At 37.3% G+C, this 13617-nt stretch overlaps 1 long non-coding RNA gene across 1 annotated transcript in view; it reads left to right on the forward strand.

Moving 5' to 3' along the window:
- LOC148005227 (uncharacterized) overlaps nt 1-10110 on the forward strand; it is a 37880-nt gene extending 27770 nt beyond the window's left edge. Inside the window, exons 6-7 of the long non-coding RNA XR_015622405.1 lie at nt 9306-9350; nt 9807-10110. This is a non-coding gene — a long non-coding RNA (uncharacterized LOC148005227). The remainder of the gene's footprint in view (nt 1-9305; nt 9351-9806) is intronic.
- Nucleotides 10111-13617: the final 3507 nt, after the last annotated feature.

Below are 13617 nucleotides of genomic sequence, written 5' to 3' on the forward strand. Positions count from 1 at the left end.
AAACATACAACCTTAAAAATCTTACTGCCAGGGCTGGGGATTTAGCTCAGTGGTAGAGCGCTTACCTAGGAAGCGCAAGGCCCTGGGTTCGGTCCCCAGCTCCGAAAAAAAAAGAACAAAAAAAAAATCTTACTGCCGAATGCAAACCCTGCTTCATATTTCATTACAGAACTCAGTGAATAAAACATATTTGAGAGCTGGGCAATAAGGAAAATTGTATTTAAATGAGAACAAAAGACATTGGTGTGGAATTGATGTGATCATGCCACAACTGATGAGTTATAACTAATGACATGCTCTAGTGCTCATGAAGCAAATCTGGGCATGGGAATTAGAGGGCTTTGTAGGGCAGAAAGATTGCAGAACTGTAGGAGTGTGCCCGCAGTAGTAACAGTGAATAATGGAGAATAGTCTGCTTTCTCAGCAATGGGCATACTGGTGACACGCTATTAAATATACAACTTAAAGGTAATAAAATCAAGCCCACTTAGGCGTAAGGAAATATGCTATTCTGATATACACAGTCAAATTGATCAGATAGCCAGCAGACGGATAACTGTGGAAATTCGACTCAGATCTTATTTCAATTCCTCACATACAGTGCTGAAGGACAGAAAATATATATGGATTTTTGTAGCAATAACCAGGCTTGCTTGAATCATAAATTTTAAATGCCTAACTATTGACATTTATTGTTGTCTCTCTGTATTATAGTAAGCTCTCTGAGGACAAAATTTATTTGTTTTTAAATTAGTCTATGGGTCTTATACTATACTTACTAATATAGAGCATCGTGTTCATGATATTTTGACATTATAAGTACACAGAGGCTGAAGAAAGATAAGTGAGAAAACAGTTTAGATATGAAGGTAGCTGGAGCATTAAAACAGTACCAACATATATACATGACATGTGTATGTGACAATGGGTACCTGTACTATAACAAACATGTATTGGTCCAAGGACCACTTTCAGGAGTGAATTATCTTCTCCCCCCTTATGGAGATAAATTCTATCTTTTTATATTTTTGTTTTTCGGGTTTTTGTTTTGTTTTGTTTTCTGCCACTTTGCACACAACAGGCAACTTAGACTGTCTTTCATTCGGAATGCTGGAACTAGAATTGAATGGTTCCACATCAAGATATTTTGTGAGGGCTCTGAGCATTTAATTCACCTTTTAAGGCCTGCTAGATAAAACTTCTTTATTGGATATTTTCTTTCTTTACATTTCAAATCTTATCCCCTTTCTCAGTTTCCAATCCAGAAATCTTGCAACACTGCCTCCATGAGGGTGTTCTCCCACCCACCCACCTACTCACTCCTGCTTCCCTGCCCTGTTATTCCACTACACTGGTGTAGGGACAACAAGCCTTCAGAGGACCAAAGGGCCTCTCCTCTCATTGATGCCTTACAAGGCCATCCTCTGCTACATATGCAGTTAGAGTCATGGGTGGCTCCATGAGTACCCTTTGGATTAGTACCTGGGAGCTCTGGGGTGTTTGGTTGGTTGATATTGTAGTTCTTCCTATGGGATTGCAAACCCCCTCAGTTACCTCAGGCATTTCTCTAACCCCTCCATTGGGGACCTCGTTCTCAGTCCAATGGTTGGCAGCAAGCATCTTCCACTGTATTTGTCAGGCTCTGGCAGAACATCTCAGGACACTGCCATATCATAATCCTGTCAACATGCACCTCCTGGCGTCTTCAATAGTGACTGAGTTTAGTGATAGATACCAATGTGTGGCAGTCTCTGGATTTTGTTCCTTCTAAGAAATTGTATGTTGTCTGTGAATTGTATCTTGGGTACTCCCAGCTTTTGGAGTAATATCAATTTATTAATGAGTATATATCATGTGTGTTCTTTTCTGATTGGGGTACCTCAATCGGGATGATAATTTCTAGTTCCATCCATTTGCCTAAGAATTCCATTAAGTCATTTTTTTTTACTAGATAGTTTTTTATTTACACTTCAAATGTTATTCCCTTTCCTGGTTTCCTGGACATAAGACCCCATTCCTATCCCCCTCCCCTTCTTCTATAAGGGTGTTTCCCTCCCAATCCAGCCCCTTTCCTGCCCCCTCCGATATTCCCCTACACTGGGGTTCAACCTTGGCAGGTCCAAGGGCTTCTCCTTCCATTGGTGCCTAACAGAAAATAGTAATCATTCTTTTTAACATCGCTTAACATCAATGGACTCATTTCTCCAATAAAAAGACATGGACTAAATAGATATGATTTTTACCTGCTAAGCCATCTCACTAGCATCTTGTATTTCTGACATAGATATCTGTTTTTGCTTCTAAGATAAACTAGTGGAGTTAATCTATATCTACTCATTTTTGTTGACAGTAAAGCATAGCAACCTGATTTAAAATATTAATTTGGTCCTGTTTGTATGCTACCTTCCTACTTAATACAATGATAAGCAAAAATGTGATAGCAAGCCACAGAAGGCCCTTACAACTCGGTGCTGCAGACTTCTGATCCATGGTAGTGTTTATGTGCTCAGACCTACTCTGAAAAACACTTGGACACTGTTTTTAAGATGGTCTGAAAGTATAACAGTAAACTTGGACCTCAGGTATTCAGGCATTCTTTGTGTTAAATCAACAGGTATAAAATTACTAAAACTTCAATGAAACGACTCTTGTCTTTTCTTTTCTCCACTCTGCTCTCCTATCTTTATCCTTTTACTATTACTCATTAATTTTTCTTTCATGTGGGCAATTATGACATATATAACAAGTGCCTCAAATGCACATCTTACCTATAAAACTATAATCAAAACACAATTTATTGTATGATATTAAATCTTAATATTTATATTTATGAACAGTATGAGAAATTAACTTTCCAGAATTATGTTAAAAATAGTGTGTAATTTGTATACATTAATGACTCAGCTTGATGATATTATGCTATTAACAAAATTAATGACTTTAAGTTATAATTTAATACACTTTGCTTAATAAAAAGAACATATAATTATTGAATATATACAAATCTTGCTTTCACAATTTTTACTGCTAACTCATAACTTTTGTATCAGTATTTTCTCTTTGATAGAAGCATGTTAGCCTTTTCATCTATTGTAATGGAAATTGTTTACTTGAATTTCAGAGAACAAAAAGATAAACATCTTTATTACTTTAGTATCTTTTTCTTTTCCCTTGATACTGATATTTATAATTTACCAAAGAAATCCTTTGAGGTTGAACACTATCATAACTCCGAAAATGATGAATGAAAGGGAGATGAGACAATAGAAATCATTTCTTGGCACCAGCAATAGTGTTTGGTTTTGATGTCTGCATATGAAATGAATCCCTAAGTGGGGCAATCTCTGGATGGTCTTTCTTTCAGCCTCTGCTCTATTCTTTGTCCCTGTCTTTTCTTTAGTCAGAAGCAATTCTAGGTTAATATTTTTAAGATGTGCGGGTGATCCCATCCCTCAACCAGGGGCTATGCCTAAACACTAGATATAATCTCTACAGGTTCTCTCCCTGCTTTGTTGTATATTTCAGCTAATGTCTTCCCTGATGGGAAGCTCTTGCTTTCCTGGCATCTGGGACATTCTGGTGGCTATCCCCACTTCCCCATCCCCCACTGCTATACAACTTTGTTCAATTTCCTGACCCTCTGTACATCTATCCTGTCTCCTCCCAAACTTGATCCTGCCCCCCCCTTTAACCTCTTCCTTGTCTCTCCCTTCCAGTTTCCTTCCTCCTTCTACCTTCCATGATTATTTTGTTCCCCCTTCTCAGGAGTACTGGAGTAGCCACACTTTGGTCTTCCTTCTTCTTAAGCTTCATATGGTCTGTGAGTTGTATCATGGAAATTCCAAGCTTATTTCCTGATATCCACTTATCAGTGAGTATGTACCATGTGTGTTGTTTTGTTACTGGGTTACCTTACTCAGGATGATATTTTCTAGTTCCATCCATTTGCCTTCAAATTTCATGATGTCATTGCTTTTAATAACTGAGGTGTACTTCATTGTGTATATGTACCATATTTTCTGTATCCATTCTTCTGTTGAGAGACATCTGGGTTGTTTACAAAACAACAGGAAATAACAGAGTTAAAATGATTGAAGATCTCTTTTAACTTATCTTTTTATGTTTTATAGTTATATGTAATCAAATATAATAAATAGTTTGTATCTCAACCTGAAGTAAATAAACTGTTTCATACTTTTAGTAGTTTTATGCTACTGTCAGTTATAAAAATTATTTAAATGAATGTGTAAATTTCAAGGCAAATTGACAACAAATTGCAACAAAATACAACATGGGAAATCACTATCATGGTAAAGAGAACACTAAAGAGAAAAACTGGTAAATCTCATCAGGAAATTTTAATTTTTTATTTTATATTGTTAAATATTCTGGAGTATTATTCTTGTCTTAAGTCTAATTATTCATATTATTTTTTCTTAATGTTTATATTATTTTGCTTCTATTTTAATGTAATCTAACTGCCATTTCAGATAAAATTAGCAATCAATAATTTTACAGCTTTCTGGTTTTATTTTGCCTTCATATAAAAGGTGGCATTATGAATATAACTCAAATTCTATACATGTAAAAATTCTTTGTTGTGAAGTTATCAAAATAAAAGCCTTCTTCCTGCTTAGGAGTCTCTGCCTTATAATAGATCAACTAGATGATGTCTAATGAGTCTTCATTTAAACAAATTGATTCTCTCTTGAAACATCCATTCAATCCATTGTTAAATAGAAGCTTCAAAGCATGTAACAAAAATGATGAAACACAAATTCAACATCAAAATGTCAGAGAAACACTTCTAAGCCCAAGACCTCTTTTATCTACATAACAATAAGGGCACAATGTCTCTCTTTGAGCCTAAAATATAGGTAGCAAATTTGAGTTGACACCAAAGCTTCAACATGTTTTGTCAAATGATCAAAGTTTTCATTAGTTTGCAGAAGAAGGTTATCACACTATGTTTCATTCTTAAAGAAATTTATTTTTCTCTTTACATACTATGTTTTTAAACAAAATCAAATTTTCTAAACATTGTATAGAAAGAGTCATAAAAGCTTCAAAATAAGTATAGAGAAATGAGGATGAACTATGTGCAAAGCAGAAAGGTTTCAGACAACACAGAGTAGGATCTCATTGTTAGAGTGGGATATTTCTGTGCTAGATATGTGACTATATTGAACTTAACCTTCTCCCACCTAACCATGCATTCTTTCTTGTTCCAGTTTTCTTTATATTATATTTTCAGATTCTCATATGACACTCAGTGAGATCACAGGTACAAATTACATTCAATTCCTTAAACATATTTCCAAACCCTTTACCTCAGATAGCTGATGCTAATACAAACATTCCTCTGATTTGATATATAAAAAATATGTCATTAACTTTGTTCATAAAACTAAATGTTGAGGTGGTGAAGAGATGACAATATTTACTCCAGTGAAAGATCATGAACTGTACTGCACAAGGGAGTTTAAACTTTAAGAACTTTATTGTCATTAGTTGAAATTGAAGAAATGGCCAAACAGTGATAGGCCCAACTTGGGACCCATCCAATGGGTGGGCACCAAACCCTGACACTATTACTGATATTATATTGTGCTTACAGACAGAAACCTAGCATGACTGTCATCTGAGAGGCTCTACCAGGAGCTGACTGAGACATATGCAGATACTTGTAGCCAACCATTGGAATAAGGTAGGGGATCACTAAGGGAGAGTTAGGGAGAGGATTGAAGGAGCTTAAGGGAATGGCAATCCCATAGGAAACCCAACAGTGTCAACAAATCTGAACCCTTGGGAGCTGCCAGATACTTAGCCACCAACAAAAGAGCATGCAAGGGCTGGTCTGAGGCCCCCAGAAGCACCTATGTATTAGAGGATTTCCTAGTCTAGCCTCACTGGGAGAGGATACATAGAATCCTGGTGAGACTTGACAATCCAGGGAAGTGAGATGCCTCAGGGTAGGGAAGAACTCCCTTTTATAAGTAAAGGGGAGAAAAGATGAGGTAAAAAGCAGTGGGGGGGTGCGGCTGGGAAGAGGGAAAATATTTTGGATGTAAAGAAATAAAATAATTAATTTTTATCTTTATTAACTTTAGTATTTCTTATTTACATTTCGATTATTATTCCCCTTCCCGGTTTCCAAGCCAACATCCCCCTAACCTCTCCCCCTCCCCTTCTATGGGCTTCCCCTCCCCATCCTCCCCTGATTACCACCCTCCCCCCAACAATCACGTTCACTGGGGGTTCAGTCTTAGCAGGACCCAGGGCTTCCCCTTCCACTGGTGCTCTTACTAGGCTATTCATTGCTACCTATGAGGTCAGAGTCCAGGGTCAGTCCATGTATAGTCTTTGGGTAGTGGCTTAGTCCCTGGAAGCTCTGGTTGGAAAAAGGCTACACCATATATACAATACAACAATAATGAACTCAGTAAGTTGTGTGCATATATACATATATATTTTGTATGTGTATGCCCATGTGTATGCGTATATTTGCATTTGTATGTACATACACATATAGACAGACATAAACATAAATGTAACAATAATAAAACATAAGAAATGTGATCAATTTGAGGAGGTTTAACGGGAGTTTGAGAGATGGTAAGAGGTGTTGAAAGAAGTAAAATGGATGAGTAAAATAATATTTCATTGAAATTCTATTTCAATGAGTAACCTGTTAAAATGTAAAAGTATGAAAGCCAAACCAACATAAGACCCAGTTATACTACTCATGAGAGTACACGTGACGGATTCTGAGGTAACATACTATATTCACTATCGCATTCTATTGAGCAGTGGAGCAAGGGATGTCGTTGATGTCCATCAATAAAAGAATAGATAATCAAATAGTGGTACAAATACTCCAATAAATTTTATTCAGGTATAGATAAGAATAAAATGATAATATTTGATAACAGAAATGGAAGGAATCCAAAGGCACCCAACAGAATTGAAGACAGGCCCTGCTCTTGCTGTTGGGAGTTGCACATGAAGATCAAGTTGCACTACTGCTACATATGTGCAGGGAGCCAAAGATAGTTACATGCAGGCTCGCTGGATAGCACTTCAGATTCTATGGGCCTCTAGGGGCACAGGTTACTAAATACTGCAGGGATTTTGGTTATGCCCTTGACCTCACTGTCTTTGTTTCTTCCGTCCTTCCTCCACCTCTTCCAAAGCATCTAGTATTTGTATCCATTTTCCTGGATGAAACCTCTCAGATTACACTTATGCTAGTTTCATGTCTACAAGTATAGTAGAATAATCTTAACAGTGTCAGGGTTAGGCTCCCTTTCACGGCCTAGGTCTCAGGCTGGACCATTTCCTCAATTTCTGCTCCATCTTCTATCTGCCCATATTGTATGCAGGCCAAATATGGGGTTGAAGCTTTTTTCCTGGGTTGGTATCCCAATCTCTCCTTTGGAAGGATTTTTTTCTGATTATCGAAAATGGTTGTTTCAAGTGCATTATCCCACATTGCTGGGATTCTTAACTAGGGTCATCCTCACAGATTCCTAGGAGTTTCTGCTGTCCTCAGATCAGTGTGTATTCCCTCTGTTTTTTGGCTTTATTCAGCTGTTTGGTTTGGCTTTTTTTGTTTGAGCTTTTGTAGTCCCTATGCTGGGATAACATGCCTGAATTTAAATTTGAGGATTCATTTAAGGCAATTGGTATCAGACCTGTTAAAAGTATACTGAATGTTTAAAGGAGAAAAGGAAAAGGAAAGAGATACAGGAGAGGTTAAGGAAAGGGAGAAAGTAGATAAAAGAGAAAAACAAAAACAAGAAAAAATTTTCCAAATTTGAGTGCTACCTGTAACAAACTTTAAACTTTGCACAATGAGCCTAAGTAATCTAAAGAAGTTTGAGGCCAAATTTGTGTAGCTAGTAGCAGTTCCCACAGAAGAGGAGACCAGAATGAACTCATTATTAGTTTGCCCCACATTGGTTGCCAAATACATAAGTAATATGAGGTATTTTCACCCATTTTGTTCCCAAATAATTTCAGGGTGTCTCTATAACCACTCTGGCTTAATTTACTTCTTAAATAAATGGCACTGAGTCTTGGCATTTTAAATGAATGAATAAATGAATGAATGAATTTATTTTATGTATGTGAGTACACTGTAGCTGTTCAGACACCCCAGGAGAGGTCACTGGAACATATTATGGAAGGTTGTGAACTATCATGTGTTAGCTGGAAATTGAACTCAGGACCTCTGGCAGAGTGGACCTTGCTCTTAACTATGAAGTCCTCTCTCCAGCCCAAGTCCTCCCATTTTTATTAACAAGTTGTAAGGACTAAGGTGGCCAGGATATATAAGCTATTCTAACCCCACTAGGCTTCTAATGCCCAGCCACATGCCCCATGATTTGTCATCTCCTTTCCCTTATTCCCTCTGATCCATGTGTGTCCTCATGGGCACTCTTTCTTAGTAACTGCATGGCAAATTTTTCTGGTGCATTCACATTGTCTCTTACTTCCTCCTCTCTCCCTCTCTCTGGCCTCTTTGGAATTCACTGTCTGGGAACAGAAGCTCACCCTATTCTTTTCTCCTGCCAAGCTATTGACTGAACAGATCTTTATGAACCAGAGGTGATGGAAACAATTTTTATATAATATTGAGACTGGAAATGTTTGACCAGGCCATCCTTCAGTCTATAAGTAGATGTTTGGGTGTAGAAATCAGTATCTGAATACAGTGCAAAAACATCCCCCAACAGTCTTTGTTGTCTGTGAGGTTTGGGGTGCTAAAGTTTCCTCTAGAATTCTTATTAACAGAGTGGTCTGGGGTCTTTGATATCATTATGGCCTCCAAGAAAACAGGCCAGCTTCTAGGGTAAAATGGAATACAGGGTTTGGAGTACAGTTTATAGCTGCTAGGTGTCCTTTCAATACATTGTTGGCTTGGGCTAGGGGGTAGAGGATGCCTCTACCTCTTTGTTCCTGGTGCCAGGAGACCTCTAGGATAGCAGGAGAATCATGGGGCAGGAAATGGAGCACAGGGTATTGGGTGCATTTTGTAGCTGTTATGTGAGTTTTCAGGGGATTGTCAGAAAAGGGCTTGAAGGGGAGGTGCTGGCAATCCTCTGGGAAAACAGGCAGAGTAGTGGGCCAGGACACTGATTCTTATGACTTCAAGTCAATAAGGCAGGGGCTTTATAGAGGCAAAACCCACTTAGCCACTCTTCCTTTGTACAAGTGCCACCACTGTTAGCAAACAGGACAGAATGTGAACTTGTACAAAAACTGGCACAGGTATGTTACTACGGCATTTCTGTTTATTCAAGGAGGAATTGGGAAGTCTTGTGTTTACAGACACAGAAGAACAGCAGGTAAGTGTTGGCTCTTGTATATACTATGCATGCCTGAGGGTCACACTACGGAAAATTTCAATCTGAGAGTGGATCAGATATTAGCAAATATAATTTTCTTACTTCAGAAAATTAAATAGATAACCAAATAACCAAATAAGTAAAAAATAAATAAAACAAAAGATTCCGTCCAGAGAGGAACTAATTTTTATTCTTATGATGTATAATAGTAAGAATCTCTGTGTCCTTCCTGCCCTTCCCTTATTTTTCTTTCTTGTGATCCTTGGAATTGGTGACATTCTAGTATTTGTGGGGGTAGCGAAGATAAGGACAGAGCAAACTAGCAACAATAACAAAGCACAGAACGAAGTAAACCAAAACCTCCATATATTTAATCTATAATCTTCAAGAGTGATTATTGCTACACTACACAAACAACATTGACCACAGCTGTTGTATCATTTATCTGTACCATAGCACTACTTGGATGGCAAGGCAAGAGGATCACTACAAGTTCAAGGCCAACCTGAGTTACTTAAGTGACTTTCAAACTAGACCGGATTGCTGTGTGAGACCCTTTCTCAAAACAAAGATATTGTGGATTTAATACAAATTGAGTTTTTAAAGCCACTGAATGCGAAGAGGATATAAAACAAAACAAAAGGAAAATCTCAGCACATTTCTGACACTTCCATAAACCGAATTTGTGGGTTTGAATTGCTTCTATTGGGAGATGTGCAGTCCCATGTTCTTTCTATGATTGAGTAAACTGCCAAATATATGTCTATGTGCTTTTATATAGTGAGCAGTGACATCTAAGGGAATATTGTATCTTCAACACTAAACCTTGAAGTTTCTTGAGCTATAGAATGTCACAGCCCTGCACATTCTCCAAGCAAGACTTCAAAAATATCCAAATGTACTTTTATTTCTCTAGAGTTCATTTTAATTAGAAAACAAGCTAGGATTGTGTTAAAAATGGTCAAGTATCAATTTAAAAGTAATAATTTAAAATGTTTTTATGCCCCAACATATAAAAAAGACACGTGCTCCACTATGTTCATTGCCGCCTTATTTATAATAGCCAGAAGCTGGAAAGAACCCAGATGCCCTTCAACAGAGGAATGGATACAGAAAATGTGGTACATCTACACAATGGAATATTACTCAGCTATCAAAAACAACGACTTTATGAAATTCGTAGGCAAATGGCTGGAACTGGAAAATACCATCCTGAGTGAGCTAACCCAAACACAGAAAGACATACATGGTATGCACTCACTGATAAGTGGCTATTAGCCCAAATGCTTGAATTACCCTAAATGCCTAGAACAAATGAAACTCAAGACAGATGATCAAAATGTGAATGGTTCACTCCTTCTTTAAAAGGGGAACAAGAATACCCTTGGCAGGGAAGAGAGAGGCAAAGATTAAAACAGAGACTGAAGGAACACCCATTCAGAGTCTGCCCCACATGTGGCCCATGCATATACAGCCATCCAATTAGACAAGATGGATGAAGCAAAGAAGTGCAGACCGACAGGAGCCGGATGTAGATCGCTCCTGAGAGACACAGCCAGAATACAGCAAATACAGAGGCGAATACCAGCAGCAAACCACTGAACTGAGAATAGGACCCCCGTTGAAGGAATCAGAGAAAGAACTGGAAGAGCTTGAAGGGGCTCGAGACCCCATATGTACAACAATGCCAAGCAACCAGAGCTTCCAGGGACTAAGCCACTACCTAAAGACTATACATGGACTGACCCTGGACTCTGACCTCATAGGTAGCAATGAATATCCTAGTAAGAGCACCAGTGGAAGGGGAAGCCCTGGGTCCTGCTAAGACTGAACCCCCAGTGAACTAGACTGTTGGGGGGAGGGGGACAATGGGAGGAGGGTGGGGAGGGGAACACCGATAAGAAAGGGGAGGGGGGAGGGGGATGTTTGCCCGGAAACTGGGAAAGGGAATAACACTCGAAATGTATATAAGAAATACTCAAGTTAATAAAAAAAATAAAAATAAAAATGTTTTTATGTTGGTTTCTATGGGAGATATGGATACATTAAGTATGTCAAAATTCTGTTATCATGTGTACCCACGCACTTGATTATTAGTGTCCTTTTTCTGGTACATCATTTATGTGTTATATATCCTGCTTGCAATGCGACTTATGAAATGGTCATCCAATTTCAGTTCGGAGAATTTTTATTTGACTAGAGGACAACACAATTTGCACCTTGAGAATATTCTCAAATGGAGTCACTGTAAGACATTAACTCCTAGTAAACACTGTTTCTGTGCAGAAAATGAGGACTGGGAAATGGCTATTTTCACAACGATGCAAATCTACAAAACAATACATTCTGGCTCATATGAATTGTAATGTACTTTGTACTTGTGCAAATAGAATTCTGTGGCAGAATTATATGCTTTTGTTTTGGGTTTAATTTTTGTCCAGCTTATTCTAGTTCGTAACCACCATTCCACATAAAATATAATACATTCCGTTGATGATAAAGAAGTAAGCCTATAATCAAGTACTTACGAATATTTGAAAAATTACAAGAATCCAGATTCCTTTTGCTAATTCTATAATTATATATGCCCAAAATCCCACAAAACAAAGAATCATGCACTTCTACCCTATATATTTCATTTTTCAGGTCCTTAAAGATAGAAACGACAATAAGACATTATATTACTTTTGTATAGGAACTATAATATAAGCAAGGGACTGGGGTGGTGGTGTATACTTTACTCACGACACTCTGGTGAATCTTTATGTGTACCATGACAGTTGGGCCTGCAGAGTGAATCCCAAAGCAGCTAAAGCTGCATACTGAGACTCTGTCTTAAAATAGATGTACATTGCCTACTCCATAGAGTCTTCTGTCCTTGTCCTATTTCATAAGCATTTCTCTAATACTTGTCTCTAAATGTAATAGGCTAGCTAGCACATTCATTTTACATGTGGGCTTATTCAACCAAAATTCCATGATATGTCAAGGGCCCAAGAGAGATTTGATATGCCATAACATTACTATATATGTGTATACATATATATTTTGTCACTAACAATCTTCTTGGGGCAGTGGTGCCTGTGCCCTGGACTATTAACCTTCCAACCCTACATACCTGAGAGTGGGAGGTGAGGTGACACTCTGGAAGTAGGTGACAAACACCAACACCACAGCACAGCAGTTCCCGATTGGCTAGCATTATCTGCACCAGCAATCCTTGGTCTCTCAGGCACTCCTCAATTGTGGCCTCTGGCAGAAAATACTTTTGCAGCTACATGGCCCCAGATTTTACAAAATGATAGCCTTGCAGTTATTGCTACAGGGAGGCCCCTAATATAAATACCAGAATTCAACACCCCTGTTACAATACTGATTATGAAAATTTCAGTATGTACTTACTTTCTAATCTTTCTCATGATGAACTGGAGTGAAATGAGATAATGATGATAATAATAACAACAACAATAATAAATCCATATAATAATAAACCCTTCATAATTATGTAACAAAATTCTTGTAAGTTTACAATATATCTTCACAGGCATTGAATTTTGTGTTTTCCACGGTTTTTGTAGAATTTCTATGATTGTTTATAGTATCTTTAAGAGAAATATGTCTCCTTCTATAGGAAAGCTATGGATCACACCTCTATGCCTGGCATTTGTTATACATTGCTGTGTCTGATATGCACTGTTTGTGTCATAAAATAAACTGTCATAAAGTTCAAAACCAGGATATGTTTAAGCAGAAATTATCTTATTGTAAATGATTTTCTTCACCTATCCTAGAATATCATCTATTATAAAATCTACCCAATTTTGGGATAATTATTTTGAAATTATTGTTTCCTCATTTTTAACTAGAAAACATAATCTATTCTTAAGTACCTCAAGTCAGGTTAAACATTTTTGCCTTTTTTTTCTGATTGCCCAAGCTTACTTCAATACATTGAATAAAATTCTTTTTCTCTCTCTTTTATTAAATAAACAATGATCTAGTTAGCATTTGTTTTTCTGAATACTTTTCTGTATCTTTAAATCTTATAAACTAATAAGAAATTCATGTCACTTCATAAAATACAATACTTTCTGCTACCTCATCAGTACCCTTATTTACCAAGAGTAACACTTAGAATATTGAAACAATGAACTTTGAGTTATTTTCACACCATAAGAAAATGAGGACTTATTGATATTTTTATTCTTTTCAAAAACTCAAAAGGACAAATATAAGCAACAATGATATATTCTGGCTTTTTATGTAT

Source organism: Rattus norvegicus, chromosome 6, assembly GCF_021556685.1.
Source record: "Rattus norvegicus strain SHRSP/BbbUtx chromosome 6, alternate assembly SHRSP_T2T, whole genome shotgun sequence".
Classification (NCBI taxonomy): domain Eukaryota; kingdom Metazoa; phylum Chordata; class Mammalia; order Rodentia; family Muridae; genus Rattus; species Rattus norvegicus.